This window comes from Schistocerca gregaria, chromosome 8 (assembly GCF_023897955.1).
Source record: "Schistocerca gregaria isolate iqSchGreg1 chromosome 8, iqSchGreg1.2, whole genome shotgun sequence".
NCBI classification, from domain to species: domain Eukaryota; kingdom Metazoa; phylum Arthropoda; class Insecta; order Orthoptera; family Acrididae; genus Schistocerca; species Schistocerca gregaria.
In genome coordinates this window covers 259,316,263-259,340,391 of record NC_064927.1, presented here as the reverse complement: position 1 = coordinate 259,340,391, position 24,129 = coordinate 259,316,263, and the positions used below count along the sequence as shown (strand labels likewise).

General features: G+C 40.2%; 1 protein-coding gene and 1 non-coding gene across 7 annotated transcripts in view; both read left to right on the top strand.

Annotated features, from left to right (window-relative positions):
• The window catches only part of LOC126284188 (uncharacterized protein CG4449), a 131,784-nt gene that overhangs the window by 21,128 nt on the left and 86,527 nt on the right, over nt 1–24,129 (top strand). The gene's annotated exons all lie outside the window — the stretch shown is intronic.
• Trnal-caa (transfer RNA leucine (anticodon CAA)) lies at nt 5,070–5,144 on the top strand. The gene has a single exon. It is a non-coding gene; the product is annotated as a tRNA-Leu (tRNA).

Here is a 24,129-nt window from a genome sequence, read left to right as displayed (position 1 = left end):
TTGTTTTTCTCAGAATTTTGTATGTGTATCACCAAGTTACATTGTTGAATGCTTTTTCCAGGTCAACAAATCTTTTCAACGTGTTTTAATTTTTCGTAATTGTTATCAACTGCAGTGTCAGAACTGCCTCTGTGGTGGCCTTATCTTTCTGAAAGCCAAACTGGTTGTCATCTAACATATCCTCATTTTTTTCCCATTCCTCTGCATATTATTCTACTCAGCAACTTGTATCTGTGAGCCAATAAACTGATTGTGAGATAGTTCTTGCACTTAACTGCTGTTGCTGTCTTCATGATTGTGTAGATGATATTTTTCCAAAAGATTGATGATATATCTCGAGACATGTAGTTTTTGCACACCAGTTTAAGTAGTTGCTCGATTGCCACTTTCCGCAATGATTCCAGAAATTCAGAAGGGATGCCATCTATCTCTTGTACCTAATTTGATCACAAGTCTTCCAAAGCTCTGTTAAAGCTTTTTAATACTGGATCCCCTATGCCATCCATACCAACTTCCATTTCTTCCTTAATCATGTTATCGGACAGTTCCTTTCGCTTGTAGAGATCTTTATTTTGTACCCTTTCCATCTATTGCTCTCTCCTTGGTGCTTAATAGTGAAATTCCATTTGCTCTCTTAATGTTGATGCTGTAACTTTTAATTTTACCAATGATTGTTTTTAATGGATTGGCGCTTAAGTTCATGGTGTTTTTCCATAAGTTTAATAAACACCACAGATACACATAACTGAAAGTTTAGTCATCAATAATATATTCTCCTTTGCAGTTTACAGCAGTCTGCCAACACTGCGGTAACTTTTCGATTCTATCACTGTAGAAATAACATGGGTTTGAGGTGAAGAACTAGTCAATCCATGTTTGGATTACCTTTTCACCTAGAAAGGAAGTTCCTTGAAGGTTGTTTGATAGAGAGCAGAAAAAGTAAAAATCTGAGGATGCAGGATTAGGTGAATAATGTGGATGTGGTATGACTTCCCAACTCTTGGTGCAGTGTTTTTTGTCAGTCTAGCATAATGCAGGCAGGAGTAGCATCACTTCTTGCGGTTTTCCTGGTCATTTTTCTTGGATTGCATCTGCAAGACGTCTCGGATGTTCACAGTAAATGTCAGCAGCGTTGGTTATATCTCGGGGAATCTGTTGCTCAGCAACTATGCAGTATAGCAATGGTCAATGATTTTCGTGAGTCAGTTGATGATGAGCAAGTAGAGATTCGCTTTGGCCATGCACAGATTTTTGTGATTTTGGCTTAGAGCATGCAGTACCCATACACCAATTTTTTGGAACCTTCCCCATAGCATGCAAATTTTGGTAGATGGTGGTATGATAACAGGTCATCACATTAGCCGGTTTAGAGTACACTGACATGGATCGTCATGGATTAATGTGTTTCTTGCCATGCTCTGTCCAGTGGCAATATCCCCGTACACGGCACAAATGTTTCTGGCTGCCTCCGCTGCTGTCACCCCTCTTTTTCTAGTGCCTTCTGCCGCAGAAGTCGGACACGCGGCAGAACAAATGGACGTGGTCAGCCCATAGAGAGCTCCGCCTCCGCGGCGGCTATTCCGTGGAGCGGCTCTCGCGCAACGTGGGCACCACCACTAAGCCATGTGCAGACAGCGGCCAATAGCTGCTCCCTCCAGTTTCGTATATAGGGACCCGCTCTGCCCTAGTCCAGCCAGTCTGGTACTCGCTCTGGATTTCGTTTCTATCTCAGCGGTACTGTGTTCTGGTCATTGCGCATTGTTGACATTTGCGTGGCTCTGGTTCTGAGTGGATTTATGTTTGGTGTTTCGTGTTGTGGTTTCCACAAGCCTCCGTTGTGTATCTCTTCCTTGTTGTGTCGCTCATAGTCGGTCGTGGTCGGTTGTTGTCAGTTGTCGTTGATCTGTCGTCAGACTCGCCCTGTGTTTACCCGGTGGTGCGTGCTCCACCGCCGGCGGCTTCCCTGCCTGGTGGCTCCGGTCTGCAGCCCAAGGTGTTCCCGTTGTTGGTTGTGGTTACTACATTTTTAATTCATGTTGGAAATATTGAGATTTCTCCTCTTTACACTTCATTTCCTAACATCCACAGCTCCACATACTATCACCAAATGACAATACATAAACTTATATAGCAACAGTAAACTACAAATAAAAAAAATTACAGTTGATAAATAAAGCAATAGCAACAGGAATGTCAGTGTGCAGAACAAAAACACTATGAATTTGGGCAACAACCTAATACTTGTTTATGTGCTGAATCAGTCCTTTCAACAGTCATTTCTTTTTAGATTTCTTCACATCAATTTGCCTTGGCTACCATGTGCTTCCTATTTATTTCATCCCTAAGTGACTTAAATTTGTGTGTTCCTAAATTTCCATGATCGTTTGTATACTTCCTTGTTTCTTTGATCAAGTGAAGTATTTCTTCTGTTATCCAAGATGACATATTAGGGAATGAATCATGGCTGTTACCATCTTGTACACATGGCAGCAGATCTGATCTCAGGCAGCTCACTTCAGCTTGCTTTAACTTTCAATTTCTATTAGCGCTACAGTAGTAACACTTCTAGGAGAAGGGATTTGATGGAAAATATGGGTTAATGACAACAAAAATAATTTATGACATTGAACAAAATTTACTATGATGTACTTTGTGTCTTGACAAACCATTTATGCAGATATGTTCATACTAAAGTTCTTTCATGGCATTCCTTGTGGCATCAACAGCTACATGCGCTTTTAAAAGCCAGTTGTGCAGTGCTAAATAGGGCAGTCATCTGATATTTTCATAAGTCACTGTAGCTTTTAGAACATCCTTCATGTGGATACTTTTGGAGAGAAGTATAAAACATTTTAACTGTATTGATTGTGACATTTGTTAACCGTTGAAAATAAAGAAAATGATTTGTGATTAAATTTTCACTATGTTTGGACGAATCTCCATTGATGATAAACCATCACAAACAAAGAATTTAGTGATGATACATTACTTCAATTTATTCATATGAAGTAAAACACACACAATACAGCTACATTAGAAAGCTGTATAAACAGAACTGTTCTGGAGATCAAGTTGACACTTGACTTACACTGCTGTACAGCTTATACCAACATGTTGTGATCTTCATTCCAAAGACTGGTTTGATGCAACTCTCCACACTAGTCTATCCAGTGCAAACCTCTTCATCTCTGAATAAGTATTACAACTTACATCCTTTTGAACCTGCTTACTGTATTCATACTAAGGTTTCGCTCTACAGTTTAGATCCCCCTTCACTTCCCTCCATTACCAATTTGTGACTATTCCTTGAAGCCTTAGGATGTGTCCTGTCAATCGATCCCTTCTTTTAGTCAGTTTGTGCGTAGAAGTCTTTTTTCCCCCATTTTGATTCAGTACCTCCTGACTAGCTATTCAATTTCCCACATCTTTAGCTTTCTTCTGTAGCACCACATTTCAAAAGATTCCATTCTCTTCTAGTCTGAATAGCTTATCATCCACATTTCACTTCCATACAAGGATATGCTCCAAATTAATACCTTCAGAAAACACTTTCTGACACTTCAATTTGTATTAGATTGATGTGTCGTGTACTAATAGAGGTGCAGTGAAAACACTGCCCAGGTAAACAATGAAATATAGTTTTATTTAAATATTAAAGAACATAAGCAAATCTCCTTAGTGGAGTAAGTTATTTACAAGGAAGAAAGGCAAATAATGATTAAGTGAGTAACAAAAGGTAAGATGAGTAACAAAAGGCTAGAGTCAAGAGGCACTAATGTTGGGCTTGTGTAAATTCAGAGCTGATTATGACTTGGAAATGTTTGAAGGTTAATCACATGATCAGCGCTTAGTTGGCGTAATGAAGAAGTAAAGTCACTGCCCTAAGCTAGGCAGTGATTCGGAGATAAACACTGCATGGCGACTGTCCAATGATGATCCCTTAGCGAGCTTCTGGTTGATGGGATGTGGATGCAGCTGGCACCTGGCCCAGAGAATTCAAAGGAATGACTGATTCAGTCTGATTGATGGGCTGTGTTCCAGCCAGCACCTGGCTGACTAATTCAATAGCTGACACCAAACTGCTGGTCCATGGTTGAGCACCAGCTTAAATACTGTCACAGTGCATGGATACAGCACAAGCTATAGCGAACACTTGACATGATGTAGGAAAACAGTGCCTGCATAGCAATTGCAATTGCAACACACTGGTCATAGAAGCATGTTCCGGTGGCAGCACCCTTATCGCCTTTGGCTGCCAGAATCAGTTTGCTGGTGTTACTGTTGATGTTGTGGTCTGGAACATTTACCAACATGTGGGATGAGGGCGAATCATTGTTTGGCTTGTAACCAATTGTGCCTGTCATGGTGGTCAGTGCTTGATTGGCCACTCACAAGGTGCAAGCATGTTGTAGGTTAACTAGTTGCTGTTGTAGGAGGTACACTACATAGATGTTAACAAATTATTCTTTTTTTGGAAGTGCTTTTCATGCAGTAGCTGGTCTGCATTTTATATTCTCTCTACTTTGGCCACCATCAGTTATTTTGCAGACCAGATAGCAAAACTCATCAGCTACTTTTATTGTCTCATTTCCTGATCTACACTGACCGGAACGAAAAACGCAACACCCAATAAATGATGTGTAATCTTTGTGGGATTATCTGTTTAATCAGAGTGAAACACTTAACCAATTTTTTTGAGACAAGGTATGTTACTGGTGTTGCTTTGCAAGCAAACAATGAAGTCCAGAATGAGATTTTCACTCTGCAGCGGAGTGTGCACTGATATGAAACTTCCTGGCAGATTAAAACTGTGTGCCCGACCGAGACTCGAACTCGGGACCTTTGCCTTTCGCGAGCAAGTGCTCCACCAACTGAGCTACCGAAGCACGACTCGCGCCCGGTACTCACAGCTTTACTTCTGCCAGTACCTCGTCTCCTACCTTCCAAACTTTACAGAAGCTCTCCTGCGAACCTTGCAGAACTAGCACTCGCAGGAGCTTCTGTAAAGTTTGGAAGGTAGGAGACGAGGTACTGGCAGAAGTAAAGCTGTGAGTACCGGGCGCGAGTCGTGCTTCGGTAGCTCAGTTGGTAGAGCACTTGCCCGCAAAAGGCAAAGGTCCCGAGTTCGAGTCTCGGTCGGGCACACAGTTTTAATCTGCCAGGAAGTTTCAAACAATGAAGTGCTGATTGTTTATTGCACTAGTCTCAATTGTTGTTTCCTGTGTTACCTGGGAAACACATCACTGAATGTGAGCAAATAATGTTTTCTCTCTCTTGTAATGCTTATTGTTGTTCCCTGAATCATTGCCCTTTCAATCACATGTTTGTAAAATCATTCTGTGATTGTTGTAATCAGCTTTCTGAAATAAACATGCTGTGAGAGCTGTTGCTTTGGTGGAAGATGGCCACAGCATTCATTATGTTGCAGAATTGTTGAGGACTATATCTCCATAATTTCCAGAAACATACATACAAAGGTACAGGGAAACTGGAGGCTTTGTAAGGAGAACAGGAACGTGCCCGAGAACAGCAGCATCGTAGAGAGATTAATGCTGTTTACAACTTCAAGTCCTTTACAACTGTCACACCTCTGCCATTGAAGCATGAAATCGATTCCCACCATGTTAGTGAGAGAACCATTCAAAGAAAACTGGAAGAAGCCAATCTTCAGTCCAGAACACCTGCTACAGGTCCAGAACTCATCAGAGAGCATTGTACAGCTAAACTACATTTCCCAAGAGAACATCTTGGCTGGATAGTACAACAGTGTTGCTTACTGATAAGTCACGATTTGGCCTCAGATTACCTGACAAGAGAGAGGTTCTGGAGAAGGCCAGGGGAAAGGTATTCTTCTTGCATATTCTCATCCAGGACGTGTTTTTAGGGCAGTTCTGTGATGGTATGCGCAGGAATCAATACAGCTGCAAGGATGGATTTGGTTTTCTTGGAGTATGGGAGCCTTACCTAGATTGGTTTGTGGAGGAAATCCTTCTGGAGCTTGTTGCTTTCGCTCCGTTTATTGGTGCTGATTTTTTACACTAATGCACAACAATGCATGCCCACATATTGTGAGAATTATGCAGGAGTTCTTGAATGAAAAAGGAATTCATGCTATGGGTCGGCCTGCTCGAAGCCTGATTTAAATCCTATTGAGCACATTTGGGACCAGCTGGGGGAAGAGCTCGTCAACACTATCCAGAGAACCTACAAGACCTACAGAACGCCCTCCTGTACCAGTGAGAATGCTTCATAAACAGGACATTACCGCATTAATCGGGAGCATGCTGAAAGGTTGAATGCCAACTGTTGGTGCAAGAGGTGGAAATACACATTTTTGAAGGTGTGAACAGAGATCTCCAAGATCGTGTCTCAGGTCTGTGAAGTAAAATGTGACTTATATAACATCAAAACGGACATGCATTTCCATTATGCGCTTGCTCAAAATTTCCTGAAAGTGTGCATATCTGGCTTAATTTGTTAAATTTGTTTATAATAATCTTTCTTTTTTTATTGTTGGATGCTTACATGGGATCGTACCACAATATTCCATCATAAGATAATGGATTACTGTCATAAATTTAAAATAAATTTCAGTTTTTGTAAGAAGTTAAAGTGTTGCGTTTTTCGTGCTGGTCAGTGTAATTCCTTCTGTATCACCTGATTTAATTCAACTAAATTCCATTATCCTTGTTTTACTTTTGTTTATGTTTGTCTTATAACCTCTTTTCAACACACAATCTCTTACATACAACTGCTCTTCCAAGTGCTTTGCTGTTTCTTAGGGAATCGCAATGCCATTGGCAAACTGCAAAGTTTTTATTTATTCTGCCTGAACTCTAATTCGATTACTTTATTTCACTTGTTTTCTTCACTGCTTGCTCAATGTACAGATTGAATACAATTGGGAATAGGCTACAACCCAGTCACACATTCATCTCAATTACTGCGCCCTTTTGATGTCCTTTGACTCTTGTAATTACAATCTGGTTTTTTGTACAAGTTGTAAATAACGTTGTTCTCCCTCATTTTATTCATCCTACTTTCAGAATGCCAAAGAGAGAATTCCTGTAAACATTGCCAAAAGCTTTCTTTAACTCTACAAATGCTATAAACATATGTTTCTTTTTCATTTACTTATATTCTAAGATAAGTTGTTGGGTCAGTATTTCTTAGAACGCAAACTGACCTTGCTTGAGATCGGTTTCTACTAGTTTTTCCTTTCTTATGTAAATAAATGATGTCAGTATTTTGCAAGCATAACTTATTAAACTTCAGTAATATTCACACTTTTCAACACCTGCCTTTTTGCAGTTGTAATCATCACATTCTTCTTGAAGTGTGAGTGTATTCCATCTATCTCATAGATCTTCCACATCAGGTAGTATAGTTTTAACATGGCCGACTCTTCCAAGGATCTCATAATTCTGAGGGAATGTCAGCTACTTGAGAGACCTTTTTGGGATTTGGTCTTTCAGTGCACAGTCCAACTTGCTGTACACTATTGCAACTCCCAACTCATCTTCATCTACTTTCTCTTTCCTTTCTATACCATTATCTTCAAGTTAATTTTCTTTGTGTAGCCGTTCTGTATATTTCTTCCACCTTTCAGCTTTCTCTTTGCTTAGTTTTGGCTTGGCATCTAAGCTGTTTGTATTCATGCAGCTGCTTCTCTTTTGTCGAAAGAGCTCTTTAATTTTCCTAGAGACAGCTTTTGCCTTTCCCCTAGATATTCGTGCTTCTGCATCCTTACATTACTCATTGAGACATTCCTGCTTTGTCATTTTTCACTTGGTGTCTATCTGTATTCCTTTTGCCTTCTTTGTTTGCTGCACTTGTATATATTCTTCTTTCATCGATTAGATTCAGTACTTCTTACTCAGTCAACCATTGTCTAATACTCCCTCTCAAACTCTCAATTACATCTGGTTCTTTCAACTTATACAGGTCCCATCTGCATTATTTCCTATCATTCTATAATTTCTTCAGTTTTAATCTGCCGTTCATGACCATTACATTATGGTAAGATTACACATCTGACCTTGGATAAGTTTTGCAGTTTAAAATCTGGTTTTGGAATCTATCTCCTACCATTATGTAACTGATTTGAGACCTTCCTGTGCTTTTAGGTGTCTTCCATGTATGTAATCTTCTTTCATTTTTCAAACCAAATGTTAGCGATGATTAAATTATGTTTTCTGAATATTGTATGTGTGTCTAAAAAAAAAAGTATACTGGAGAAAGTCACTGTAACCATGGCCGAAATGTTGGTTTCTTCAGTATAGTTTTTTTTAATTTCTTTTTATTTCTTTTTTCTCCTGTATGACACAGTATGATATTCAGAAAACATAATTTAATTGTTGCTAAAATTTGGTTTGAAAAATCATGAAAGAAGATTACATACACGGAAGATGACAGGAAGGTCTCGCAGCAGTTACACGGGTAACAGAGAGAGAGATTCCAAAACTAGATTTTAAACTGTAAAACATTTCCAGAGTCAAGTGTGCATTCTGACCATAATTAAATGTTTATGAACTGCGGATTAAAACTGAAGAAACTGTAGAATGGTAGGAAATAAAGCAGATGTGATCTGGATAAGTTGAAAGAACCAGATGTTACTGAGAGTTCGAGGGGGAGCATTAGACAATAATTGACTGAAACACAGGTAAAGAACACAGTAGAAGACAAATTGGTAGGCTTGAGAAATAAAAAGTGAACACATTAGGGTAAAAAACAGGGAAAAAAGAAAAAAGCCAGTAGAAATCCTTGGATAAGATAAGACATAGTATGACTCTCGGGAAGTGTTTACAACAATTGTCTCGGGCCATGAAAGCCAACACATTTAGATTAAATTATGTTCTGACAAAATTCTATTAGGTAGGCTCCCCTTTCATTCCTCTCCCAATCCATGTTCTGCTGTTTTTCCTTTTCTCCTTTTCCTACTATTGAATTCGAGACCCCCATCACAGTCATATTTTCACCTGTGTTAATCTGAATAATTTTGTTTTATCTTATCATACATGCTTCCAATCTCTTCATCTCTGCAGAGCTAATCAGCATATAAACTTCTACTATTGTGATGGGTGTTGGCTTCATTTCTATCTTGGCTATCATAATATGGTCACCATGTACAAACATTACAAATAAAATTTTATTGATGTCGTTGCTCCTTCTGTGCCAGCTGAGGATTTTCTGCCTTCCCTTCATATATTTCTGTCTCTTTTTAGCTCCTGGTCTCAAGAGATCACACTATACAAACTTCACCGTAGTAGTGTAAACTACCTAACTATTATGGCAGTATATACAAGGCTATTTTAGTAGCAACACGTTTTGTGGAAGAGTGGAGGGTAATCATCTGATTTTTCTGCTTGGAAGGAACGTTAATATCTGAATTTCATTGTAAGCCTTACCAAAATGTGGACTGCCACTTACACATGAACGTGAGTAAGCAGGTCAGTAAGCTGTAAAATAAGTGGGCAGTGCTAATGTGAAGGGGGAGCAGATTGCCCAACCTCCAGCATTAATAAGAAGATTCGTCAGGCTCTGCATACTACCATTAATAAGCTGGCAAGCTTTCTACAGATTGGTCATCACTTTGCTTATTAAATTATACTCAATACCCATTACTTTCATAAAAATGTATGAGAGATGGATATAAAGAGGGATTATCATAATGAACAACTATGTGTTGATTAACTTGATGTTTATGTAAATCCAATGAATATGAAACTGTGAACAGAAAAGTTACAGAGTTGAAATATGATACATTACATCAGCCAGAGTCAATATTCCAGAGTGTGAAGTGGAACACTAATGATTTCAGATGAAGTACAAAATTAACTCACACCTCCACAAGGTAATGATCTACATCTATATCCACATACATACTCCACAAGCCACTGTATGGTGTGTGACAGAGAGTACCGTGTACCTTACTAATCATTTCCTTTCCTGTTCCACTTACTAAGAGAACAAGGGAGAAAACAACTGTCGATGTGCCATAGTCCTTATGCAAAATGTACATTGGCGGCAGTAGATTCGTTCAGCTGTCGGCTTCAAATGCTGTACCTCTAAATTTTCTTTGGAGTGTTCCTCAAAAAGAGCATCATCTTCACTCCAGGGATTCCCGTTTTGAGTTCCCAAACCATCTCTTGAATACTTGTGTGTTGCTCAATCTTAACCGGTAACAAATCTAACAGCTCACCTCTGGTTTGCTTTGGTCTCTACTGAAGGGGGACCTGGTGGGGATCTCAAAAACTCGAGCAGTACTCAACAATGGGTCAAACTAGTGTCCTGCATGCTGTCTTTTTTACAGATGAACCACGCTTTTCTAAAATTCTCCCAATAAATCGAAGTCAACAGTTATCCTTCGCTACTACAATCCTTACATGCTCATTCCATTTCATATCACTTTGCAACATTACGCCTAGATATTCAGTTGATGTGGCTCCTGTCAAACAACGCACCGCTAATACTGTATTTGAACATTATAGGTTTGTTTTCATTTTTCTACATTTAAAGGTAATTATCAGTCATCACACCAACTAGAAATGTTATCTAAGTCATCTTCTACTCTCCACAGTCACTCAATAATGACACCATCCTGTACACCACAGCATTGTCAGCAAACAGCTGCAGACTGCTGCTCACCCTGTCTGCCAGATCATATATGTATATAGAAAATAACAGCAGTATTATGACACTTCCCTTGGGCACCCCTGACGATACCCTTGTATCTGATGAGAACTTGCTGCCAAGTTAAAAAGTCACAAACTATTTTATATTCCTGGCAAATGCAGCTGTGATGTTAGGAAAAACTCTGTTTACAACTGGTAAAATTGTTGTTGGTTTTATGGCTTCAAGCCTCATCATCAGGTGAAAAACATTAAAAGATCATAGGCAAGTGAATAGTAAATTTTGACTAAGAGCAGCGTGTATGATTGTGATCCTTTAACATTGTTCGCCTGAAGCCACGAAAACAGTCTTGTTTTAATAAACAACGATTTTACCAGCTGTCAGAGGAGTTCTTCCTAACATCATGACTTAAAAAGTGTTTGTGCCACGTGCGTTTCTGGGAACATAAATCATACACTTGGACCTTCCTCAACTATATGCATTGGAGCACCATGTTCGGAAATTTAAGAATATGGAATCTACCTGTTGCCCTCCATCAATGGTTTGTAGAATATGATGCAAGAAAGGGCAAACTGGATTTTACATGAGTGATGTTTTTTAAATCTGTGCTGATTTGTGGACAGAAGCTTTTCTGTCTCAGCGAAATTTATTATATTCACACTCAGAATGTGTTCAAGAATTCTGGAGCAAACTGACGTTAAGGATGTTTTTCTGTAATGTTGCAGATCTGTTCTTTTACTCTTCTTATATACAGGGGCCGCTTTTCCAGTCACTTGGGACTTGGTGCTTAGTGAGAGATTCACAATAAATGCTAGCCAAGTAAGGTGTCAGTGCTGTAGAGTAACCACATTGGGATACCATACCTGGCGACTTATCTGTTTTCAACTCTTTCAGTTGATTCTCTACACCAGGGCTGCCTATTACTATGTCCTCCATGTGTGGGGGACAATTTTCGTTGACAATTTTGCCGTCTACTGCAGCTCTCCATTGACCTGCCTCATTGAGTGGCTTGTTCCGTGATGCCTCAATCATCTTTACTCGTGGAGCATTGACAATGGCTTTTTCTTTTCCACAGGTAAAACTGTTTGTATGAATTTCTGGTGATGCAGTTGGTTTCTTCCACAGTTTTTACAGATTGGCCCGCTGCTCTTCGTTGAAACTATGAAATTCCTGGGGCTCATTCTTGATAGGAAACTTTCTTGGTCCTCCCATGTGTGTTATCTGGCACCCACTGTATGTGGTCCCTCAATGTCCTGTGTGTCCTCAGTGGTACTTCCTGGGGAGCAGATCAAACATCCCTCCTCTGTTTTTACCAGTCCCTTGTACATTTGGAACTCGGCTTTGAGTGTTTTGTTTATGTATCTGCTCGTCCATCCCTCATATGCTGTCTTAGTACTATCCACCATCTGTTTGGCCACTGGCATCTTTTACTTTAGCCCAGTTGAGAGTCGCTACTACAACCTTGCAACTCTGGCTAAGGATGGGGGTGAGGTGTGAATAGAGTTCTATTAGCCTCTCTCACCTCACTTCTCCATAATCCTAGCTACACATGGTACCCCTGTTAAGCTGCGCAACCAGTGTAAGGTTGGGTAACAAACTCCAACGGGATACTGGGTCAGCAAGCAGACAGGATGTGGAGGACAGTGGAAGGCAACGGGAAACTACCACTGGAATTACTTCCCTAGACATTCATGGGATGGACCTCTTTGTGCAGTATTTTGGAAGTCAAGCTTCCCCTCAATCGGATCTCCAGGAGGAGAATACAGTGACGACTCCAGAGATTAGAGCAAATGGAAAAGGAAGGAAGGAGAAGAAGATGGAAGACTTATTGAGGATTGGGACTTGGAATGTTTTAACCCTTCTCCAGAAAGGGAAATTAGTAAACGACAAACATGAAATGACAAAAGACTGGGGGACAAGGTTGTCAAGGTTGAATATGTTAGTGGAAGGATGATGATGATGATGATGATGATGATGATGATGAGACTGAAAGGGAAAAAGAAAGACTTATTTATCACCCGGGTCTGTATGTCAACAAATAGTCATTTAGGTGAAGAGGTAGAAGAATGTTATGAGAAGATAGAAAAGGGAAATTTGGACTGGGAGAAAGAAATGAGAGAGGGCAAAGATTGTTGGAATATTGCAATGAAATTTTCTTGGTAGTTGGAAATACTGTATTTGATAACCACAAAAGATGATGGTATACTTGGATATCTCAATTTGACAACAAAATATATCAAATTGATTACATAATGACACAACAAAGATACCTAAATTGCCTAAAGAGTGTCAAAAGTTATCCAGGGGCAGATATTTATTCAGATCATATATTAGTAGTTGCTGAGGTTCTAGTTAAATTGAAAAGAGGCCGGACAGGACAGAAAAGAGAGCACATTAACTTTGAGAAACTGGAAGACAAAGGCAATTGTGAAAAATTAGAGACTGCTTATTGTGAAATCATGATGCAAGGACAGGAAAACGAACGCACAGAAGGAAAATGGGATTGTTTTAAAAGTGGGATCAAAAAGGTAGCTAAGGAAACACAAACAATCGGTAATACCAGATATGATAACCTAGATGGATGACTACAGGAAATGGAAAACTGTAAACACAGTGAAAGGGAAGTGCTACTACAGGAGGTTAAATAATGAATTAAGAAGGCAGACAGAAAAAGCAGAGGAGAAATGGCTGACAGAAAAGTGTGACAGGATAGAGAAATTAGAGAAATATGACTTGATTTACAAAGAAACAATGGATTTGACACTCAGGGAAAAGAGAAACAACAATGGACTAAAGGAAGCAGAGGCAGCAGACAGTAAAGTGGTGAGTGAACCCCAAGAAGTAATGAGAAGATGGGAAGAATATATAGAATGGCTATATGCTGCAGACAGCCGACCAAGTGAAGAAGAGCTTGGGATAGAAGAAGAAGATAAAGTTGCAGATGATTACAAAGGAAATGCAATCCTAACTAGTGAGATTGAAGCATCTATGAAGGCATTGAAAAATGGGAAGGCTATGGGAATTGATGGGATTCCTGCGGAACTGTTAAATTCATTGGAGAAAGAAGGAAAAAGGGAGTGGATTGAATTGTGTAATCAAATATACATGACAGGAAAACGGACAAAGAACTTTACAGAAAGTATCTTAATACATATAGAAGGAAAAAAAAAAACAGCAAAAAGTGTGAGGAACATAGAACAGTGAGTCTGATATCGCATGCAGCCAAAGTGTTGCTGAGGATGCTCAACAGAAGGCTATATGGAAAGCTGAATTGCGTAATACAAGATGAACAGTTTGGTTTCAGGCGAAGAGTGGGAACTAGAGATGCCTTTGGGCTACTGAGAGTGATAATGGAGAGATACACGGAGAAGAAAAGCAAGGTGTATGTAGTGTTCATTGATCCAGAGAAGGCTTTTGACTGTGTCAGATGGGACAAACTGATGGAAATCCTAAGGAAGCATGGAGTTGACTGGAGAGATAAATGGCTAATCAGAAATGTATATTTGAACCATAGATCAAGAGTAAGAATAGGTGGTGTGATGAGTGAAGAAATTGAACTGGGAAGAGGTGTAAGACAAGGTTGTTGTTTATCACCAATACTGATCAATATCTATCTGAATGAAATTATTAGTGAAAGTTTTGATGGCAGGAGAGGAGTTTGTATGGGGGGGGGGGGGGGTCAGAGAGTGGAGTGTGTAAGATTTGCAGACGACATGATTGTGATGGCAGAGGGTGCAAGAGAGATGGAACAAATGTTAGATGGTCTAAACAAAAAATTTGAAGAATATGGAATGAAGATTAACAAGAAGAAAATGAAAAGCATGGTAATTGGAGGAAATGGGAGAAAATGCCATAGGAAAATAGGGGGAGAGGAAATATAGCAAGTGAATAACTTCAGTTACTTAGGAAGTTTAGTAATTGATGATAAGTATTGTTGTTGTTGTCTTCAGTCCTGAGACTGGTTTGATGCAGCTCTCCATGCTACTCTATCCTGTGCAAGCTGCTTCATCTCCCAGTACCTACTGCAACCTACATCCTTCTGAATCTGCTTAGAGTACTCATCTCTCGGTCTCCCTCTACGATTTTTACCCTCCACGCTGCCCTCCAACGCTAAATTTGTGATCCCTTGATGCCTCAAAACATGTCCTACCAACCGATCCCTTCTTCTAGTCAAGTTGTGCCACAAACTTTTCTCCCCAATCCTATTCAATACCTCCTCATTAGTTACGTGATCTATCCACCTTATCTTCAGTATTCTTCTGTAGCACCACATTTCGAAAGCTTCTATTCTCTTCTTGTCCAAACTAGTTGTCGTCCATGTTTCACTTCCATACATGGCTACACTCCAAACAAATACTTTCAGAAACGACTTCCTAATACATAAATCTATATTCGATGTTAACAAATTTCTCTTCTTCAGAAACGCTTTCCTTGCCATTGCCAGTCTACATTTTATATCCTCTCTACTTCGACCATCATCAGTTATTTTACTTCCTAAATAGCAAAACTCCTTTACTACTTGAAGTGTCTCATTTCCTAATCAATTCCCTCAGCATCACCCGATTTAATTTGACTACATTCCATTATCCTCGTTTTGCTTTTGTTGATGTTCATCTTATATCCTCCTTTCAAGACACTGTCCATTCCGTTCAACTGCTCTTCCAAGTCCTTTGCTGTCTCTGACAGAATTACAATGTCATCGGCGAACCTCAAAGTTTTTACTTCGTCTCCATGAATTTTAATACCTACTCCAAATTTTTCTTTTGTTTCCTTTACTGCTTGCTCAATATGCAGATTGAATAACATCGGGGAGAGGCTACAACCCTGTCTCACTCCTTTCCCAACCACTGCTTCCCTTTCATGCCCCTCGACTTTTATGACTGCCATCTGGTTTCTGTACAAATTGTAAATAGCCTTTCGCTCCCTGTATTTTACCCCTGCCACCTTTAGAATTTGAAAAAGAGTATTCCAGTCAACATTGTCAAAAGCTTTCTCTAAGTCTACAAATGCTAGAAACGTAGGTTTGCCTTTTCTTAATCTTTCTTCTAAGATAAGTCGTAAGGTCAGTATTGCCTCACGTGTTCCAACATTTCGACGGAATCCATACTGATCCTCCCCGAGGTCCGCATCTACCAGTTTTTCCATTCGTCTGTAAAGAATTCGCGTTAGTATTTTGCAGCCGTGGCTTATTAAACTGATAGTTCGGTAATTTTCACATCTGTCAGCACCTGCTTTCTTTGGGATTGGAATTATTATATTCTTCTTGAAGTCTGAGGGTATTTCGCCTGTCTCATACATCTTGCTCACCAGCTGGTAGAGTTTTGTCATGACTGGCTCTCCCAAGGCTGTCAGTAGTTCTAATGGAATGTTGTCTACTCCCGGGGCATTGTTTCGACTCAGGTCTTTCAGTGCTCTGTCAAACTCTTCACGCAGTATCGTATCTCCCATTTCGTCTTCATCTACATCCTCTTCCATTTCCATAATATTGTCCTCAAGTACATCACCCTTGTATAAACCTTCTATATACTCCTTCCACCTTTCTGCTTTCCCTTCTTTGCTTAGAACTGGGTTGCCATCTGAGCTCTTGATATTCATACACGTGGTTCTCTTCTCTCCAAAGGTCTCTTTAATTTTCCTGTAGGCAGTATCTATCTTACCCCTAGTGAGATAAGCTGCTACATCCTTACATTTGTCCTCTAGCCATTCCTGTTTAGCCATTTTGCACTTCCTGTCGATCTCATTTTTGAGATGTCTCTATTCCTTTTTGCCTGCTTCATTTACTGCATTTTTATATTTTCTCCTTTCATCAATTAAATTCAATATTTCTTCTGTTACCCAAGGATTTCTAGCAGCCCTCGTCTTTTTACCTACTTTATCCTCTGCTACCTTCACTACTTCATCCCTCAGAGCTACCCATTCTTCTTCTACTGTATTTCTTTCCCCTATTCCTGTCAATTGTCCCCTTATGCTCTCCCTGAAACTCTGTACAACCTCTGGTTCTTTCAGTTTATCCAGGTCCCATCTCCTTAATTTCCCACATTTTTGCAGTTTCTTCAGTTTGAATCTACAGGTCATAACCAATAGATTGTGGTCCGAGTCCACATCTGCCCCTGGAAATGTCTTACAACTTAAAACCTGGTTCCTAAATCTCTGTCTTACCATTATATAATCTATTTGATACCTTTTAGTATCGCCAGGGTTCTTCCACGTATACAACCTTCTTTCATGATTCTTAAACCAAGTGTTAGCTATGATTAAGTTGTGCTCTGTGCAAAATTCTACTAGGCGGCTTCCTCTTTCATTTCTTAGCCCCAATCCATATTCACCTACTATGTTTCCTTCTCTCCCTTTTCCTACACTCGAATTCCAGTCACCCGTTACTATTAAATTTTCGTCTCCCTTCACTATCTGAACAATTTCTTTTATTTCATCGTACATTTCTTCAATTTCTTCTTCATCTGCAGAGCTAGTTGGCATATAAACTTGTACTACTGTAGTAGCAGTGGGCTTCGTATCTATCTTGGCCACAATAATGCGTTCACTATGCTGTTTGTAGTAGCTTACCCGCATTCCTATTTTCCTATTCATTATTAAACCTACTCCTGCATTACCCCTATTTGATTTTGTGTTTATAACCCTGTAGTCACCTGACCAGAAGTCTTGTTCCTCCTGCCACCGAACTTCACTAATTCCCACTATATCTAACTTTAACCTATCCATTTCCCTTTTTAAATTTTCTAACCTACCTGCCCGATTAAGGGATCTGACATTCCACACTCCAATCTGTAGAACGCCAGTTTTCTTCCTCCTGATAACGACATCAGAAATTAGGAAAAGACTTGTAATGACAAAAGGAGGATTCAAGAAGAAACAGAAATTACTTTACATACCACTAAACAATGATCTGAGGAAAAGACTTGCCAAATGTTAATCTGGAGCATTGTACTGTATAGTGCAGAGACCTGAATGTTGAGGAAGGAAGGTGAAAGAAGATTGGAGGCAGTAGAGATGTGGGTATGGAAAAGAATGGAAAAAGAGGAAAGGGAAGACCGAGTAAGGAGTGAAGAAGTATTAAGAAGAGTTGGAGAAGAAAGGAACATGCTGAAAGTCATCAGAAAGAGAAAACAGAACTGGATTGGACATTGTTTGAGGAGGGATTGGTTATTGAAGGAAGGAATAGAAGGAGTGGTGGTGGGAAAAAGGGGAAGAGAAAAAAGAAGATATCAAATGCTGGACAATATCAGAGGAGGCAAATATTCAGAATTGAAAAGACTGGCTGTGGGCAGACAAAAGTGGAAGAGGCTTAACCTCTGACAAGACCTGCTGTATGGCAGAATGCCATACTATTGCTACTAGTTTAGAGTGTATGCAGAAACTGATGAACTACCGCTGCTCTACTGCCGTGACTTTCTCCTCAACAGATATGCATGCCATTTGTCTGCCATGCTTGGTTACCTAACCTGTGCCTCCTTCGATGACTCCCTTGATTGCCAGTATAGTGTGCGTCCCTCATCTCTGTTAGCTCCTGGAGTTCGCTTTCGGCTCTTGCTCTGACAGCTTAACTTCACACTACCTGCCACTTTCCCAATGGGTGTGAACCCTTCACCACCTTGGTTTCATATGGTAGTCCTTATTCCCCTTGGCCTTCATTCACTTCCTAAGGCACTTGGATGTGCCATCATCATTGGCACCAATGTTTTTCAACATCGGCTTCTGGAACACTGCTCAGTATTTACAGCAAAGTTCGTCGCCCTGCGTCAGGCCATGCAGTACATCTGGCGACACAGGCTTTTCAATTGCATCATCTGCTCTGACTCTCTCAGATCCCTTCAAAGCCTCTGTGTGCTGTACACCGTCTGTCCTTTAGTACAACAGGTCACTTGCTCACTCTCGATGAAGCCACAGTGATGTTTATACGGGTTCATGATCACCTTGGTATGACAGGAAATGAGGCCGCAGACACTGCTGCCAAGGCAGCAGTCCTAGTACCTTAGCCTGCTAGTTCTTACATTCCCGTCGATGATTTGTGTGTTGCCATCTGTCAGCAGGTGGTGTTACTTTTGCATCACCACTGGTCCTTCCTTCATGGGAACAAGGTCCGGTCTATGAAGTCTCTCCCAGCAGCTTGAACGACCTCCTCTTGGTCCTCTCACTTGAAGAGATCATTTTAGCTAGGTTGCGTGCAAGCATACCATGCAACAAACTGGCTGGTATTGACAAAAGAACACATCTACAACTTTGTTTTGAAGGCCTGTGTACAGAAATGGCAAATTTCTACACTACAACAGCTGCTGGGATTGTTTTACACTTCTTATGATTAAACGGTTTGACTAAATTTAATGACACACTTTTGTGCATCAGTGCTTGGGGCAGCCATGGACAGAATGCAGTTTTGGTGCTGGTGGTGCGCAGTGCTAAGCTGCCCCAGCCCATTAAGTCTATATTTACTCCATGTTTTTTATCCCTTTAGCACATTACACAAGCTTTAAGATAATCCTAAAGTACTTTATGCATGGTGTTGCTTGATGGGGGGTGGGGGCAGGTGCCTCGCCACACTCTGGTGTCAGCCCTGGAGCTGCTACCAGCTACAGCTGGAGCCCTATCCATGTTTTCACATAATCATCTCTCTCCCTTTTTGCTACAATACTTTTATCATTACTTTTAGATACTGATTTCGCCTTTTGTGATCCTGCTTAGCTGGATGGTAACATGCTTGCCTCCCATACAGCGGGCCCGGGTTCATTTCCCAGCCAGGTTGGAGATTTTCTCCACTCGTTGAGTGGGTGTTGTGTTCTCCTTGTAATCATTTCAACCTCATCACCGGCACGTGAGTCACCCAATATCGCGCCGACTGAAATAAAATTCGCTTTTGTCGGCTGAACTTCCCCAGATGGGGCCTCCCGGCCAGCAGTGCCATATGATTGTTTCATTTCATCATCATTACAATTATCATGACCTCTTCCTTTCATTCATATAATGTTTTCTGTAGATCCAATGATGGTAGAATGTGAAATGAGTCAAAACAGATGTTATCTTATGTTGCAAGGACCATAAACTAAATTCCACAACTAAAACAATATCAGTATGGATACATAAAAATCATTTGTTGTAAAAAAATAACAAATCTTATAATATAATTTTACAAAGCTCCAACCATTTTGTAGGCTCTTGTCATTGTGTGGCACAAGTTTTTGTACGCCTTAATCAAAGAATGTTACTGCCTGAGTCATCAACCATGTGGTAACATATTCTTGGAGCTCATTATCGTTGTTAAATTTTTGACTATCAAGAAAGATTTTCAGGTGCAAAAAGTGATGGAAGTTGCTAGGGACGTGGTCAGGGCTGTATGGAGGATGGTGAAACTGGCTCCAGCCAACGTCTAATAAGAGTTGTCATATCTTGCTTCCTGTCTGAGGACAGGCACTATCACAAATCAAAGCAATACCATTTGTTAGCTTTCTGTGACAGTTATTTTGTATTGTGCAACACAGTTTTGTAAACATCTTGCAGTAAACACTTGTGTTGATTGTTGCACCTCACAGTAAAAATACACCAGTGGAATCTATGCAGAAAGAGTGTGCATATAAATTTTAGATGTGTAAGATTTACAAATGCAAATCATGATATTGTGTATCTTCTACTGTATAATGTAGGACATACACAGTATTGTGATTTTCATTTGTATTTATGAAGTTGTTCTACCAAGAAGTGATGGAAGACTTAGTTAACATATCAAGATTTGCTTTACTGGTGAAGCAATGTGCCTCCATTCATTTTCTGTCATTTCAGTTGGATTGTTTCATAAATGAACCTCCTATTCTCATCCCCAGTCACTATCTTGCTTAGCCAAAATCATTACTATCTTTGTTATAATGTGTCAAAAAGTCAACTGAACTGCCCAGAGTTGATTTTTTTGTGTTGCTTTGTAAGAAGTGACTTTGAAATTAGTGGAAAGTAATGGAAAGACTGTGCACTGTAAACTTATGGTTTTTTCTTTATGGGTTCTTCAACTGCATGAACCAACATGAATGCTGCTTTTGTTTGTCATTGTGTACTTGATCATATCCTTCATTGATCTCCTTTCTATTGAATTACACATCACATTTTCTCTGTAAACTTCACAAATGTACCAAAGAATGTTGACTGGTTTAATGTTCTTCACTTCCAGAAAATAATTTACAGATCTAATCTTGCAGGTAACAGGATTTTCATTCAACTTTGCCATACTAAGCAAGCACTGTTAAATTTTTTTTTATTTTTTTCCCTTTCTTCGACTGGTTTGATGCGGCCCGCTACGAATTCCTTTCCTGTACTAACCTCTTCATCTCAGAGTAGCACTTGCAACCTACGTTCTCAATTATTTGCTTGACATATTCCAATCTCTGTCTTCTTCTACAGTTTTTGCCCTCTACAGCTCCCTCTAGTACCATGGAAGTCATTCCCTCATGTCTTAGCAGATGTCCTATCACCCTGTCCCTTCTCCTTATCAGTGTTTTCCACATATACCTTTCCTCTCTGATTCTGCGTAGAACCTCCTCATTCCTTACCTTATCAGTCCACCTAATTTTCAACATTCGTCTATAGCACCACATCTCAAATGCTTCGATTCTCTTCTGTTCCGGCTTTCCCACAGTCCATGTTTCACTACCATACAATGCTGTACTCACAGACGTACATCCTCAGAAATTTCTTCCTCAAATTAAGGCCGGTATTTGATATTAGTAGACTTCTCTTGGCCAGAAATGCCTTTTTTGCCATAGCGAGTCTACTTTTGATGTCCTCCTTGTTCCGTCCGTCATTGGTTATTTTACTGCCTAGGTAGCAGAATTCCTTAACTTCATTGACTTCGTGACCATCAATCCTGATGTTAAGTTTCTCGCTGTTCTCATTTCTACTACTTGTCATTACCTTTGTCTTTCTCCGATTTACTCTCAAACCATACTGTGTACTCAATAGAGTGTTCATTCCGTTCAGCATATCATTTAATTCTTCTTCACTTTCACTCAGGATAGCAATGTCATCAGCGAATCGTATCATTGATATCCTTTCACCTTGTACTTTAATTCCACTCCTGAACCTTTCTTTTATTTCCATCATTGCTTCCTCGATGTACAGATTGAAGAGTAGGGGCGAAAGGCTACAGCCTTCTTAATATGAGCACTTCGTTCTTGATCGTCCACTCTTATTATTCCCTCTTGGTTGTTGTACATATTGTATATGACCCATCTCTCCCTATAGCTTACCCCTACTTTTTTTCAGAATCTTGAAGAGCTTGCACCATTTTATATTGTCGAACGCTTTTTCCAGGTCGACAAATCCTATGAACGTGTCTTGATTTTTCTTTAGCCTTGCTTCCATTATTAGCCGTAACGTCAGAATTGCCTCTCTCGTGCCTTTACTTTTCCTAAAGCCGAACTGATCGTCACCTAGCGCAGTCTCAATTTTCTTTTCCATTCTTCTGTATATTATTCTTGTAAGCAGTGTCGATGTATGAGCTGTTAAGCTGATTGTGCGATAATTCTCGCACTTGTCAGCTCTTGCCGTCTTCGGAATTGTGTGGATGATGCTTTTCCGAAAGTCAGATGGTATGTCGCCAGACTCATATATTCTACACACCAACATGAATAGTCTTTTTGTTGCCACTTCCCCCAATGATTTTAGAAATTCTGATGGAATGTTATCTATCTCTTCTGCCTTATTTGACCATAAGTACTCCAAAGCTCTTTTAAATTCCGATTCTAATACTGGATCCCCTATCTCTTCTATATTGACTCCTATTTCTTCTTCTATCACATCAGACAAATCTTCAATCTCTTAGAGGCTTTCAATGTATTCATCTACATCTACATCCATACTCCGCAAGCCACCTGACGGTGTGTGGTGGAGGGTACCCTGAGTACCTCCTATCCACCTATCCACCTATCCTCCTTTCCACCTATCTGCTCTGTCCTCTGCATTTAACAGTGGAATTCCCGCTGCACTCTTAATGTTACCACCGTTGCTTTTAATATCACCAAAGGTTGTTTTGACTTTCCTGTATGCTGAGTCTGTCCTTCCGATAATCATATCTTTTTCGATGTCTTCACATTTTTCCTGCAGCCATTTCATCTTAGCTTCCCTGCACTTCCTATTTATTTCATTCCTCAGCGACTTGTATTTCTGTTTTCCTGATTTTCCCGGAACATGTTTGTACTTCCTCCTTTCATGAATCAACTGAAGTATTTCTTCTGTTACCCATGGTTTCTTCGCAGCTAACTTCTTTGTACCTATGTTTTCCTTCCCAACTTCTGTGATGGCCCTTTTTAGAGACGTCCATTCCTCTTCAATTCTGTTGCCTACTGCGCTATTCCTTATTGCTGTATCTATAGCGTTAGAGAACTTCAAACGTATCTCGTCATACCTTAGAACTTCCGCATCCCACTTCTTAGCGTATTGATTCTTCCTGACTAATGTTTTGAACTCCAGCCTACTCTTCATCACTACTATATTGTGATCTGAGTCTATGTCTGCTCCTGGGTATGCCTTACAATCCAGTATCTGATTTCGGAATCTCTGTCTGACCATGATGTAATCTAATTGAAATCTTCCCGTATCTCCCGGCCTTTTCCAAGTATACCTCCTCCTCTTGTGATTCATGAACAGGGTATTCGCTATTACTAGCTGAAATTTGTTACAGAACTCAATTAGTCTTTCTCCTCTTTCATTCCTTACCCCAAGCCCATATTCTCCTGTAACCTTTTCTTCTACTCCTTCCCCTACAACTGCATTCCAGTCGCCCATGACTATTAGATTTTCGTCCCCCTTTACATACTGCATTACCCTTTCAATATCCTCATACACTTTCTCTATCTGTTCATCTTCAGCTTGCGACGTCGGCATGTATACCTGAACTATCGTTGTCAGTGTTGGTCTGCTGTCGATTCTGATTAGAACAACCCGGTCACTAAACTGTTCACAGTAACAGACCCTCTGCCCTACCTTCTTATTCATAACGAATCCTACACCTGTTGTACCATTTTCTGATGCTGTTGATATTACCCGATACTCATCTGACCAGAAATCCTTGTCTTCCTTCCACTTCACTTCACTGACCCCTACTATATCTAGATTGAGCCTTTGCATTTCCCTTTTCAGATTTTCTAGTTTCCCTATCACGTTCAAGCTTCTGACATTCCACGCCCCGACTTGAAGAACATTATCCTTTCGTTGATTATTCAATCTTTTTCTCATGTTAACCTCCCCCTTGGCAGTCCCCTCCCGGAGATCCGAATGGGGGACTATTACGGAATGTTTTGCCAATGGAGAGATCATCATGACACTTCTTCAACTACAGGCCACATGTCCTGTGGATACACGTTACGTGTCTTTAATGCAGTGGTTTCCATTGCCTTCTGCATCCTCATGTCGTTGATCATTGCTGATTCTTCCGCCTTTAGGGGCAATTTCCTACCCCTAGGACAATAGAGTGCCCTGAACCTGTATCCGCTCCTCTGCCCT